Source organism: Diabrotica undecimpunctata, chromosome 4 (assembly GCF_040954645.1).
Source record: "Diabrotica undecimpunctata isolate CICGRU chromosome 4, icDiaUnde3, whole genome shotgun sequence".
Lineage (NCBI taxonomy): Eukaryota > Metazoa > Arthropoda > Insecta > Coleoptera > Chrysomelidae > Diabrotica > Diabrotica undecimpunctata.
In genome coordinates this window covers 47,075,380-47,089,177 of record NC_092806.1, presented here as the reverse complement: position 1 = coordinate 47,089,177, position 13,798 = coordinate 47,075,380, and positions in this window count along the sequence as shown.

Below are 13,798 nucleotides of genomic sequence, written 5' to 3'. Positions count from 1 at the left end.
TTTAGTTAAAACGGCTTCGTCTGCTGACTGGAACTGGAATGTCTCTGGGTCTTCTCCATTCTTGTTGAGAACAGTCTTCAGTCGTTCTTGGAGTATCTTCTTGGACCCGCTGCAATCTTCATCGCGTTCTTCTAGCTGCTCACGCAACTGTTTTACTGAGAGTTGTACTAGCAGCATCTTTGGTCAGGCATGCATACTTTTTTTTAAAATGTTCAAAAGTCTTTTTCAAAAGTCACTGCTGAATTTATTTTTAAATAAATTAACTATCCTCACACCGTGACACCAACTGTAGCGAGATTAAATAAAACGAGCGGTTCGAATTTATATACATACATTTATTTATAACTTTACAGTTCGGTAGTATCTTAACAACTACTAACTCCTAACAACGTTACATATATATAATAAAGTTACTTTTCGAGAACATTCTGGCGTTGTCCCACCTCTAATTGTCTCCCGTCCGAAAGACGGGCGCTATTGACATGCCGATTCTTACGTTTTCTAGATTCGTCCTTCTAAGAATTATGACGTATCGGAGATGGGCTATTTCGTTACAGTATGATTGTAAGAAGTCTATAAATATTCGCCAGCAGGAGTAAAATGTAAAAGTGAAGTATATGGGTTGAAACAATCGTTAAAAGGTTGGAACAGAAATTAAATTCTCTATAAGCACCTCTGTGTTGCAGTGAAACGCAGCATCCGCAAAAGTTAAATGTTTGGACTGAAATGTTAGGTGACCATATTGTCAGTCCATTTTTTATTGATGGAAACCTAAACGGGCCCAAATATTTACAACTTTTACAGAATGAGATCATTCCGGCAGTTCGACGCCTTCCCGTTAATTTTCAAGAGGTTTATTTCCAACAGGATGGGTGTTCGGCTCACAACTCCAGAGCAACTATTGACTTCCTCAATCAAACGTTTCCTGATCGACTGATAAGTACACGTGATACAATTAAATGTCCCGCTAGATCCTGTGACTTAGAGCCTAACGATTTTTTTTTGGGGTTTTCTCAAAGAAAACACATATAGGCATCTGTTGGAAAGGGCCACAAACCTAGTCGAATTAAGGGGGACAATACTTCATTTCTCTACAAGCATTACACCAGCCCTACTCAAAACTATGAGGAGAAATCTATATGACAGATTTGGTTACTGTTTAGCACAAGAAGGTGGAACATTTGAGTCCTCAATTCATTAATCTGCTTTCCTAATTTTTATTTTTCGTTAGGTACATTTTACAAGTTTGTAAGTTCTTAATTAGGTAGTATTTTTATGTTTAAGTTAGGAAGAATTTTATTGTTTTTTTTTATTTAAAAGTACAAACGATTCTTATTCTGATTTTTTTTCTTCTTTCTTGTCTTATTATTATAAGCTTTGTCCACAAAATTTGTACAATTTACAGTGACAATAAAGCATATTACTTATTTACTTACTTATTTATTTGTATTGCTATTAAGGCTAAAAAATAACCAAAAAATTAGTTTTAGAGCATTATAATAAATATACTCTAGAGATGGGATTGCAATAAATTTTAATTCCTATGGTCAACAAAACAATGTCGTTATCTGTATAATAAAATTATTGGGAAATATAGTAACATGGGTAACTAGAGATCAAAACTGTATACCTTTGTCAACAACGGAAGCTGAACTATTTATAGTAGCTTTATGTGCTTGTGTTAGAGAAAATTTATTTAAAAGAAAATTATTAATTAATTTAAATATTGAAGTAAAGCAAATAATAATTTTTGACGATAACCAAGGGTGTTTAGCACTTGTTAAAAATCAAGAAAATAACAAGAGAGTGAAGCATATGGATTGAAAGTATTGATTTGTTATTGAGTATGTAGAAAAGAGAATTTTAGATTAAAGGTATATCAATTCTATAGAACAACAAGCTGATGAACTTACAAAAGGCTTACCTGTTATGGGTTTTTCTATATTTAAAAATTTTCTGTTTGAAAGTTTTTAACGAGGGAGGGTGTTGTAAATCGTTAAAAACCTTCTTGTTGTGCCATGTCCTTTTTCGTTTACAAGAAAAGGAAGAAGAGACTGACAGATCAAAGTTGTATTTTCTGTAATCCTAAATAATCCAGTAATATAAACATGAATATTCAAATTGATATTAAAAGAAAATAAAATGCAATTCTGCATTATCTTAAGAAAATTACTGAAGCGCCTTTAGAAAACTGAAGAACAACCACAACAAGTGCTGCTAAAGCGGCACAAGACATCTTACGTTTTCACGTATGCAGAATACATACCTGACAGCATGGCAAGAGCACAATTTGGTCTAAACAAAAACACTGAATTATTATCAATAAAAATGAAGAACCGCGAAAGTGACACTTGCTGCATCGATAATACCTAAAATATTATATTATTACGTATGCATAATTTCTTTAGATTTTTTTAGAAAAAAAAATCATCAAATATAAGGAGCTATGGCATAACTTGATTCGATCTAATGTTTTACACAATAAACCTTATTTAAATGAGTGATCTTCTAACACGATCTACTATTGTACTAACATATTGTTGCTATACTTACGTCGAACAATGCCATTTAGCATGCGATAAACAATTTAATCTCCGACTCTCTATGCATTAACTGATATAATTCCATTAGAAATGAAATACTGTTACTGGAAGAGGATCCGACTTGCCTTAGTCTGACTATATTAATACAAACAGCTTATGCTAATTGTTTATTTTCCAATGATACTAATCTTGTTCATCGAATGTTAATGTCTTTTAGGATGAACATTTTTATAAAAAGGAATATTTTCATACCTAATGAGTCTGTGAAGGATATTAAAATAAAAAGAGTCTTGTTTCTGATATGTTATTACCTGGTGTACGTTTCATTAATCGACCATATAAAATCAAAGGTCCAGAATTATCATTTTTAGGCGAGCTTAGAAATTGCGCTTCCAAAGAAATAATAGGCTTCATATTGATAATTCATCATATTGACAAGGATTATAAAGACTTTCAATGTTTGGCTTCAATAATTAAAGAACAGGTCCAATAATTAAAGGTGAACATTAATACAAGGGATAGATAAATTAATAAAAAGGATTTGATTGATGTTTCAAAGTAAGTTGAGACAAAGTTTAAGTGACAATTTTCTCATGATTTTGTTTGGTTATATTAGCAGAAATGTATTAGTCTAATAGTACATCGTGTTAAAAGATCACTAATTCAAAATATTAGATTTTTTATTTATAGTATATTTATTTAATTTTCGCTGACTTCTACGAATCCAGTTATCCAATAATCGCAGCTGACGCAGTTTCGGCATCAGCTCCCGTACCATTGGTTTATTTGTTTTATTTAGTTTTTATTATTGGCACACTTATTGTTAGATTTAACTATCGTTCGAGCAAAAAAAGGGTATTACGAGGGTGCAAAGATACAAGGGTGCTTTAATGATAGAGTTTATATGTAAATTTATTGCAAGTCGAACCTATTTTTTATTGGTTGTCGAAATTATGACAAAGGCATAATTTGTTTTTAAGTCATCCTATGTATACATGAAATTTTGTTCTGTCACTGCACTCTGTAGTTTGTCGTTTTGATTGGAATTTTATAATTCGCTTCTGCCTACGTAGATTAATTCGCTAATTTCCATTTGTAAATTAAATCATTTATAATGAAAAAGGGGCCGTATTTGATTTCGACGCAAAATAAATATTTCACTGCGGCGTTTTAAATTAATTTCACAAAAACGCAATAATTTAAACAACACTGTGACAGATTTCATTGCGTATGTTGTTTATAATAAAATATTCCATAATAACGCGAGTATGTATACCTATTACATAATGAATTTAAAACATTAATTTAGATAAATTGTATCTGTATTGATAATTTTAGAACGTTTTTTATACACTTTTGTAGATTGCTTTTCAGAAATAAATTTGTAATGGGATTAAAATGTTTTACATCGAACTGAAAAAAGATACGAGACAAACAGTTTGCTATTGGTTAGATCCCAAACAAAGTGATGAAAACAATCAGAATTTCAAATTAAAGAGAATAATAACACTTATGGAGCCTGCATTGAAAGCAGTGATCGATTAAAGTTTTTTTTTTCGTAAACATCAACCATCCTATTCTACTCTAAATTTTTTTATTAAAAAAATATTTTCCGGTATATACATATAAAAAAGAGTATTTAAAAATGATGTGCAAAAATTTAAATATTGTTCAGTGCAATATAGACAAGGCGAAAAGCTTGACTTTGTTCGGAAAAATATTCCCAGGAGATTTTTTTGCATAATCACTTTCATGATATATCCCAGGCTAAAATTTTTTTAAACAATTTTGTTTGACAATTTTGTTAAAAAAATTGTAACAAACAATGTTTGGTACAATTGGTTTCTAAACAAAACAGGTTTCTTGTAGCTTTGCTATAAAATTGATTGTTTTCAAGTTATAAATAATTTAAAACTGAAAAAAACGCAAAATTACGATTTTCAAGGTTCAAAAACACAAGTAAAAAACATTATTTTTGAATTCACCAGGATCTAAATTCAAGTTCAAACCTTGTTCTATCATATTCCGATAAATATTTTGGGCCTATTTTAATTTAAAACATTGTTTTTTAGTCGTTAATGAAGCTCGTATCACAGGACGGACGCTCAGACTGCGGGCTGTAAAACTTTTCGCCTGGTCGAGCTCTTGAACCTTATTTTGGGTTATCTCATGAAAGTGATTATGCAAAAAAATCTTATGGGAATATTTTTCTGAACGTGCCCGTGCTTTTCGCCTTGTCTAATAAGAAGAGTAGAAATAAGACACCACTTGTCTAATTTATTAATTTTTCATGAAACGAAAAAAACCATTTTATTTTAAAACTAATCGATTCTTTATTTCCGTTTTTACTAATTTCGACTGATAATAACTTGAAAAATTTAATCGTAGTAAAATTAAACAAAAAACTGTTGATAAGTTATGTTTGAAAGAAAAAAATGAAAGTAGAAAGACATTACTTGTATTTCAAAAAAGAATAAAATCTATATTAATAAAAATAAATCTCCGATATGTTTGTAGGCATCACATTTCAGAAGGACTGCATTAAATCGAATAAATATTTTTTGTTATGATTGTTATTATCAGGAGAAGGTTTGTGTAAAAAAAATTTTTTAAACATTGTCGGTAAGACCTTAGAAACAGTTTTTTGTCATTTTAAATCACAATTAAACTAAGTGCCGATATACTATGACTAATAATGGAAGCCATAATTAATAAAATAAATGTCAGTATTGATAGATTGACACTAAAATAAAATAAAACAACATAAAATAATATTAAATAAAATTAAAATAAAAGAGAATGAAATAAAAGTAAATTAAATTAAATTAAATTAAAATAAAATAAAATAAATTAGAATAAAATAGAGTAAAATGAAATAAAACAAAATAAAATAGAATACAATAAAATAAAACATAATAAAATCAAATCTTAAATTTGACGAATATTATTAGACCAGCAGTATGCTAATTCAATTGTTTGGTCTGTCTTACTTATTTTTTTTATATTAGTTTATTATCACAGCATAGTTTTTTTATGTAACTTAATATATCATTCAAAGAAAATTTATGACGCACCATTAATATTTGACAGTAAAGAAATTTCTTTTGTGACTTTATGAAAGAGAACAACAGTTACAAAGAGAACAACAGTTTTCTACAATTGAATCAACAACAAAAGATTGCGTACGATACTTTAATAGAAGCTGTGAACATTGGATCTGGTGAAATTTACTTCCTTTATGCTGAGATGGACAGAAAAAACATTACTAATTATTTTTTGTTATTGACAAGGATCAGATCGCAGTAGCCCTAGCGTTGGCTTCTAGTGGAATATCTGCAACTTTATTAAAAGGCGGACGAATTGAAAATTTTGATTAGAAATTAAAATTAAATATATAAATTATTGAAACGCCCATTGCAACTTCCCCACAAACAGAGCAATGGCGAAGATTTTACAGGTATGCAAATGAAGCGTTTGGAATGAATGTACATTAGATCACAAGAGGTCATTACAGGGACTAGACAGAACTTTGAAAGATATTCGTGACAATCAAAAACATTTTTGGAGCAGCCGTGATTCTATTTTCAGATTGTTACTTACTTAATAATTGTACTTTAATTAACTGCTGCGGACGAACTTAACGCATGCCTAACATCATCTTATTTGTTCTTCTTCTTTACGTGCCATCTCCGCGACGAAGGTTGGCAATCATCATTGCTATTCTAACTTTTGACACTACAGCTCAAAAGGGTTCAGTTGAGCTGCATCCAAACCATTCTCTGAGGTTTTTCAGCCAGGACATTCTTCTTATACCTACGCTGCGCTTTCCTTGAATCTTTCCTTGTATTATTAGTTTTGGGAATTCATATTTGTCACTACGTGTTATATGACCCAGATATTGTAGTTATGGAATCCAATATCACCCTGCTGTTCTCTATTCTTCTTAGTACCTCTTCATTGGTTACTCTGTCTGTCCAGGAAATTCTCAGCATTCTTCGATATGTCCACATTTAAAATGCTTCCATTTAAATGAGAATAAGCCACAATTAAAGGTTAAAGTACGTTTATTGACGTTTCAATTTCCACTTTGGAAATCGTTCTCAAAATACAAACATTAGTAAATTAAACAAATTTTGTTTTTTTGTTACTTGGTGAAAAATTCTTCTAATAATTTTTAATTTTATCTGACTCATTTATATTGACAATTCAGACATACATTATACAATTTAAAGTAGATGACTTTAAAATCATATTGCCAATATTGTTGAGTTGCGTTCCTGGGACGACTTTACTTGTAAGATAGTTCATTCGATTACATGAAATCAACTTTAACTTGAGGATATCCGTCAGAAAAAATCATAGCGTGTAATTCGTCTTTAAAAAGACAAACACATGAGATGATGACAGTAAAAATCTCCTGTTAGTGATTCCATAGTAAATTATGAGGGAAAAAGTAGGAAAGAAACCTCATAATACTATCCCGACATGGTAAGTATTTGGTCGTGCATTTAGTTTACTTTCAATAAACACCAAATTCTGATTTTATATGTTTGTTATTTAAAAAACATAAATGATGTATCCTCTATATATTACCGACTTACTAATACTTAATAATAAAAGATATAAAATGTGTAAAATCTTTGACTGCTACATACCTTTTTAAGGTAACACACTTATAATAACTTTTCCATGGATGTTTGGTTTTTCATATTGTTCTTTTTAGATGAACTGATGATGCTTTCTGATTAGAAAAGCGAAACGTCCTCAATAAATAGATGAAGTAGCCACCTTCTTTGTCTTTTATTTCTCCACCCGAAAAACCCACCACTCTTCGATTGTTCCTTAATTTATATTGGATTGACGGTCGTACTCCTTTTCTCGATATATATATATATATATATATATATATATATATATATATATATATATATATATATGTATATATATATATATACAAAATACAATCGAGAACTGTAAAAGCTATAGGAAAACCAAGAGTAAGTTGGCAATCGGTAGAAAGCAAATAATAGCATTGGGAAACAACAACGAAAGGATTACAAATAGGGATGAAATAATAGAACATGTAACCGAATTCTACGAGGGTCTATATAAAGCTCCGGAAGTACAAGAAATAGGCGAAGAAGAAATTGCGGTTCAAGAAGATGTACCAGATGTTCTCGTGGATGAGATAGAGGCAGCTCTTAAGAGCATGAAGAAAGGCAAGGCAGCCGGTAATGACGGTGTTACAGCCGAACTTCTAAAGATTGCTGGTAAAATAACTTGGAAAATCCTAGCAAAAATATACACAGACTGCCTAAAATCGAGACATATTCAGAAAAAGTGGAATTCAGCCAACATAATCCTCATTCACAAGAAAGGTAGCAAGGAAGACATTAGAAATTATAGACCGATCAGCTTGCTGCCTGTGATATACAAGGTATTCACCAAAATCATTAACAACAGAATACAGAACACACTTGACGCTGCACAACCCCGAGAGCAAGCAGGCTTTAGAAGTGTCTTTAGCACAATGGATCAAATTCAAACATTAAGAGAAGTAATGAGCAGAACAAAAGAATATGATCTACCACTGGCGCTAGCATTCATAGACTTCGAGAAGGCATTTGACTCCGTATACCCAAGAGCAGTCATAGAAGCTCTTGTCGACCAATGAGTAGATAAACCATATGTCGAAACGCTAGCAAATATATACAAAGAGGCCACAGCTAGAGTAAGCATATATGAAAATACCCCAGAATTTCCCACTCAGAAAGGCGTCCGACAAGGAGACACCATATCCCCTAAGCTCTTCACTGCAACCTTAGAAAATATCTTCCAGAAATTAGACTGGAACAACCAAGGTCTATGTATAGATGGAGAATACCTAAACCATCTTAGATTCGCTGATGACATCATTCTAATTGCTAGAAGTCCTGAAGAATTACAACTAAAAATTAATGACCTTAATACAGCCAGCAATGAGGTAGGCCTAAAAATTAACCTAGCAAAGACTAAAATAATGTGCAATGATCTGATCGCCAACGTGGAATTAAAAATTAATGAAACCTCGCTAGAAGTAGTAGACGAATACATATACCTGGGACAGCTCATACATAAATCGGGATCACTACTTCCGGAAATCAACAGACGAATAAAACAAGCGTGGTCAGCATTCGGACGAAATTCCATAGTCTTCAAGTCCAAAATGCCACTATACCTCAAGAAGAGAGTATTTGATCAATGCATATTACCCGTCTTGACATATGGATTAGTGTTGCCCAAATGCAAGAACAAGACGAGACTTAGACAGTCTTGGTCTTGGTCTTGCGGCAATGCACCTGGTCTTGGTCTTGGTCTTGGTATTTCACTTCCGGTCTTGGTCTTGGTCTTGGTCTTGCAGCAAGAGTCTTGCAAGTCTTGCAGTTACCCATTAGCCTATTGCTATTTATTAAATGTTACTTTAGACCTTAGAACAGAGTAAGTACATTTTAAACCTGAATTAACATAGCCATAATAAAGCCATAATAAAGGTCGAAGAAGAACGTCATGGCTTAGAAACCTGAGAGATTGGTTTAACAGATCCTCTGCATCTCTTTTCCGAGCTGCCGTCAACAAAATTACTATAGCCAATTTGATAGCCAACGCTCGACCATCGAGCTCGGCACATGAAGAAGAAGAAGAAAGACCAACCAAATTAATAAATGTCTAAACAACTGACATCGGGTGAGGTTTGAAGCTACGATCTAAGCGATCTGTGCCTATGCTCTAACTAACTCATCTATCTACCATGCCCCACGGAAGTCAATCTATTTCTTAATAAACGTTTGCATTTACTACGCTTACATGTGCTAAAACGTGGTTAAAACACAAAAAAAAACAAATTAATGACATCAGCATGCCTGTACTTTAAAGAATATTATCTGCCTAGAAAGGGATTGATGAACATGATAGGCAAAATATCCACATACATGTATCAAGGGCACAGATTTTTTAGGTGATCAGATAACACACTATAATCCACTTAGTAAAGCAAAATAAATGTTTTTACCAATTTTATTTCTACTTTTATATAAAAAAAACTAACTTATAGTTAAATAAAAAATAAAGAATAAAAAAAATAAAGAATAGGTACAAAAGCAATGATAATCAAGAGAAGTTGTTTTAAATTAAGGAGATACCTACTTAATAAATACATTAATTTACCAAACTAAAGTAGTAGGTAGATAATATATGTAATTGGTAATAAGGTAATAAGTATATTTTTTACATCTCCACTTTTTTTAGCGGTTATTAAAAAGCTTGAATATCTCCACCGAATTTTGGTTTTTCAGGAAGAAATATTTGTAATTCCTTTTTGTGAAAAGATATTAGATGCTTCCTTAAACCTGACGTGTTTCTGGTGTTCATTTTCATTTCAACTTTCCTATGTAGGCACAATTTACACAAAGCAATTTGAGATGCATAAATTATTTCGAAAAACTCATCAAATTTGCTTTTAGGGCTTTTAGATCTATAACTCCAACGGTCATTACTCCGACTAGAACTATTTGAATCTTTGTCCCTCATGTCAAATTGTAAACTTGTCACTCCGGGAACAACAAGAATTAGATGAAAAACAATTATTACATTATACTCAAAGAAAAGCTCAATTATTGGGAATGAAGTTAAGTGATGTCGAAAAAGTAACTACTATACTATTATACTATAATTTATGTTCGTTACTATCCAATACCCTAAGTATCTAATAACAAACCGAGAATTATATATCGTTACTTCGGTATTTTGTTTACATGGTAGGCGACATTATCTGTTATTAATTTGTCTCGTTACTTTTGACTCTTTCAGCAAATTTTCTTTAACCGAATGATCTCATCGCACACTCAGCAGAAACAATTTATAGCCTTAGGCCGATAAGATTTGTTTATTTAGATTACTCCTGACTAAATTATAATGGTAAAAAAATTGAATTATTAAGTGGTTGTTCGTAACAATTATATTTTTTTAGCTAGGGTGACATATTTTAAAAAATATCGATACGATATTACTGTCGGCGTCGCAATGCAAGAAGATTATTTTTATGATTAGAGAGCCTTAGAGAGATTATGACCTCTGAGCACGTGCCAAATGTGTTTTTTAAATGAATATTTTAATCCGGTATGTATGTTTATGGTATTGTTTGTAATTCGCATAAGTCCAGTTTTTCAAATTTTATTACATATTTTTTGCATCTCACAGAGTCTTTAAGCATATACCCGAACTACTATACTCGCTAAAACCACACTCAGTCCTAACTGCAAGACGCAAGAGTCTCGCAGGCTTAGTCTTGTTCTTGCTTAAATCTTGCACGGTCAGTCTTGGTCTTGGTCTTGCTAAAATTAGGCGGTCTTGGTCTTGGTCTTGGTCTTGCAAAAACGCAAGAACAAGACCAAGACTGCAAGACCAAGACCGATTTTGGGCAACACTAATATGGATGTGAAACTTGGATATAGCAAGAAGAACAGACAACAGATGGACCACTAGAACAACTATGTGGTACCCCAGGAACGCTAAGAGACCGAAGAGGCGCCCGAATCTCAGATGGGATTATGATATAAGAAAATTAACAGGAACAACGTGGTCTCGAATAGCACAAGATAGAAAAATATGGGCGCAAATTATAAGAACAACGAATAACTAAGACACCGTCGAATAATAATAAGAACATAGAATAACATTGAAATAAGGGAGGCTGCACCGTAATTGGAAACGGTTGATAAAGCTGCACATGATGATGATGATGATGATGATGATGATGATATATATATATATATATATATATATATATATATATATATATATATATATATATATATATGTATATATATATATAGGGTGAGTTTTTAGTGCGACATCGGTCGATAATTCCATTGCGATACAAGATAACCAAAAAACTTATTTAGAAAAAATGTAGACAATGATATTCTCCATACTTGGAAAATATGTGGAATTCTACAGGTTGATTAATAACTACTTGGTATAGCAAACATACAATTTTTTTAAATGGGACACCCTATATATTTTTTCATATTTATATTCCTCTCATAATCGTCGTTCTTATAATATTGAGCTTTGTATTACTATACAGAGTATTATGTTATGACCATTTTTATTTCGAAATCTCTACGAAATCAACACCATTTATATAAAAAAGTAATTCATAAACAATTATTTATTTTATGTAATAAGCTAAACAATACGTTGTAGTTTTTAAATTAAATTTAACTGAAATCATTGACTAAAATTTGCGTACAGGATTAACAACAAAACAAAATTACGATTTTCTCAATTTTGTTAAATGGATTATCCTGTATTTTATTTTTTAGAAATATTGTACCTATGATACTCTTTTATTTTTATATAGCATTCCCTATATCTAACCTCAATATTTTCTGAGATATAATCCACAAGGAAAATAATTCCTGTAGCTGGCTGTATACCACGTATAACAAAAAGAGGTTAGTCTTTGTATGTGGGTATATTTTATTTTATAAAATCCCTTAAAAGGGCAACATTAAAAACACGAACGTTTTCGGAACAACAGTTCCATCATCAGGTTAAAATACAGGTTACCATGCCTGAGCCACCAAAATATTTGGGTAAAAAACCCTTTAAAATGTAATGTGTTACCAAAGAGTGTACATGATGTTGATAATATTATATGATGTTTAATATTTTAATTAGATTTTACTTCAGGTAACATACACCCATGCTTAAGTGAGTTCCAGTGTCCGGAGAGTAAACCTCTTCAAACGGACTTCAGCTGGCAGCTGGACAGTTGCTATAACGGTGCTATAAAATTTCCAATGGCATTCATCCCAGAAACAGTAGTCACGTTAACCCCTCTTTCTGGCGATGAAATCTTCACCGCTCGACGGTTGCCTCTTGAGGTTAATATTTTAGGATCCTTGGTTTTCCGGTTAAGAAAACCGGTTTCATCAATATTGTAAATTTGATTAGCAGAATAAATTTTTGATGGAGTTCATTGTATACCTTAGAATGTTTCCACATTAACTTTAATAAAAGCCATTAATCTAGCAGCGGATGTTGCTTCTAGTTTACGAACTGTAAATAAAATTTCTTCGTAAATAATTGTACATTTTTTACCAACCATTTTTTTCGTAGTATTTAATCTATCATCAACACCACTATGAACAGCAAAGTCGAAAGCAATTTTTCTAAACTGATCCTTGATTAATCCAAATGCCCGTTTATCTATATCTATCACATATTTTTTAAGTTGATTTGTTAAATAAAATAAATAAAATATAAAAGGTAATTATTAATGTTGGTATTTTCTTTTTAGTGTCTTCTTCGTTTAATATTTATTAGCATCCCTAGATGACATTTTGGAGCGTTTTCTATAATACGTTGATCCTCTCGAAAACTATACTTTGGAAGACTAGCATCAGTACAAATTGACAGCAGATTATTGCTTTCTTGAGTGCAGTTTCCTCTTCAACTTTTGCACACGTTAATGAAATCAGAATGATATTTGTTACCAATCTAGAAGTTAAAGATGCAGTTAAAAACTAGCAAGAAAAAAATCACCCGGAATAGATAATCTCCTAGCTGAATTATATAAAGAAGGTGGCCATGATACCATAATGGCATTACAGCAGCTTATAAAAGAAATATGGTCACAGAAATTCTTCCCCAATGATTGGAATATTGGAATACCTTGCACCATACACAAAAGAAGAGATATCTTCAAATGCTCTAACTACAGAGGAATTGAGCTTCTAAATGCAGCGTATAAAATATTTTCCACGGTACTATGTCACCGTATGGCACCATATGCAGAACGGATAGTAGGAAAATACCAGGCTGGTTTCTGAGGTGGTAAATCGACAATTCATCAGATTGCAACCCTGAAACAAATTTGAGAAAAAACACTGGCATATGGCATTGATACTCATCACATATTTATCTATAGACTATAAAGCAGCCTACGACTCTGTGAATAGAAGAGAAATGTTCAAAGCAATGAAAGAGCTAGGAATAACAAATCAGTTGGTAAATTTAACAACACTAACTCTTGAAAAAGTTGAATAGTACGAATTCAGGGGGAACTGTCCGAACCTTTTAAAACAAATAACAGGCTGCGCCACAGAGAAATTCTTGAGTAGGCTAGGGCCCACACAGGGTTTTAAAGCCAAAAGGATGATGATGATAATATTTGTTAAGTACCTTAGACATATACAAGTATAAAGTTAAAT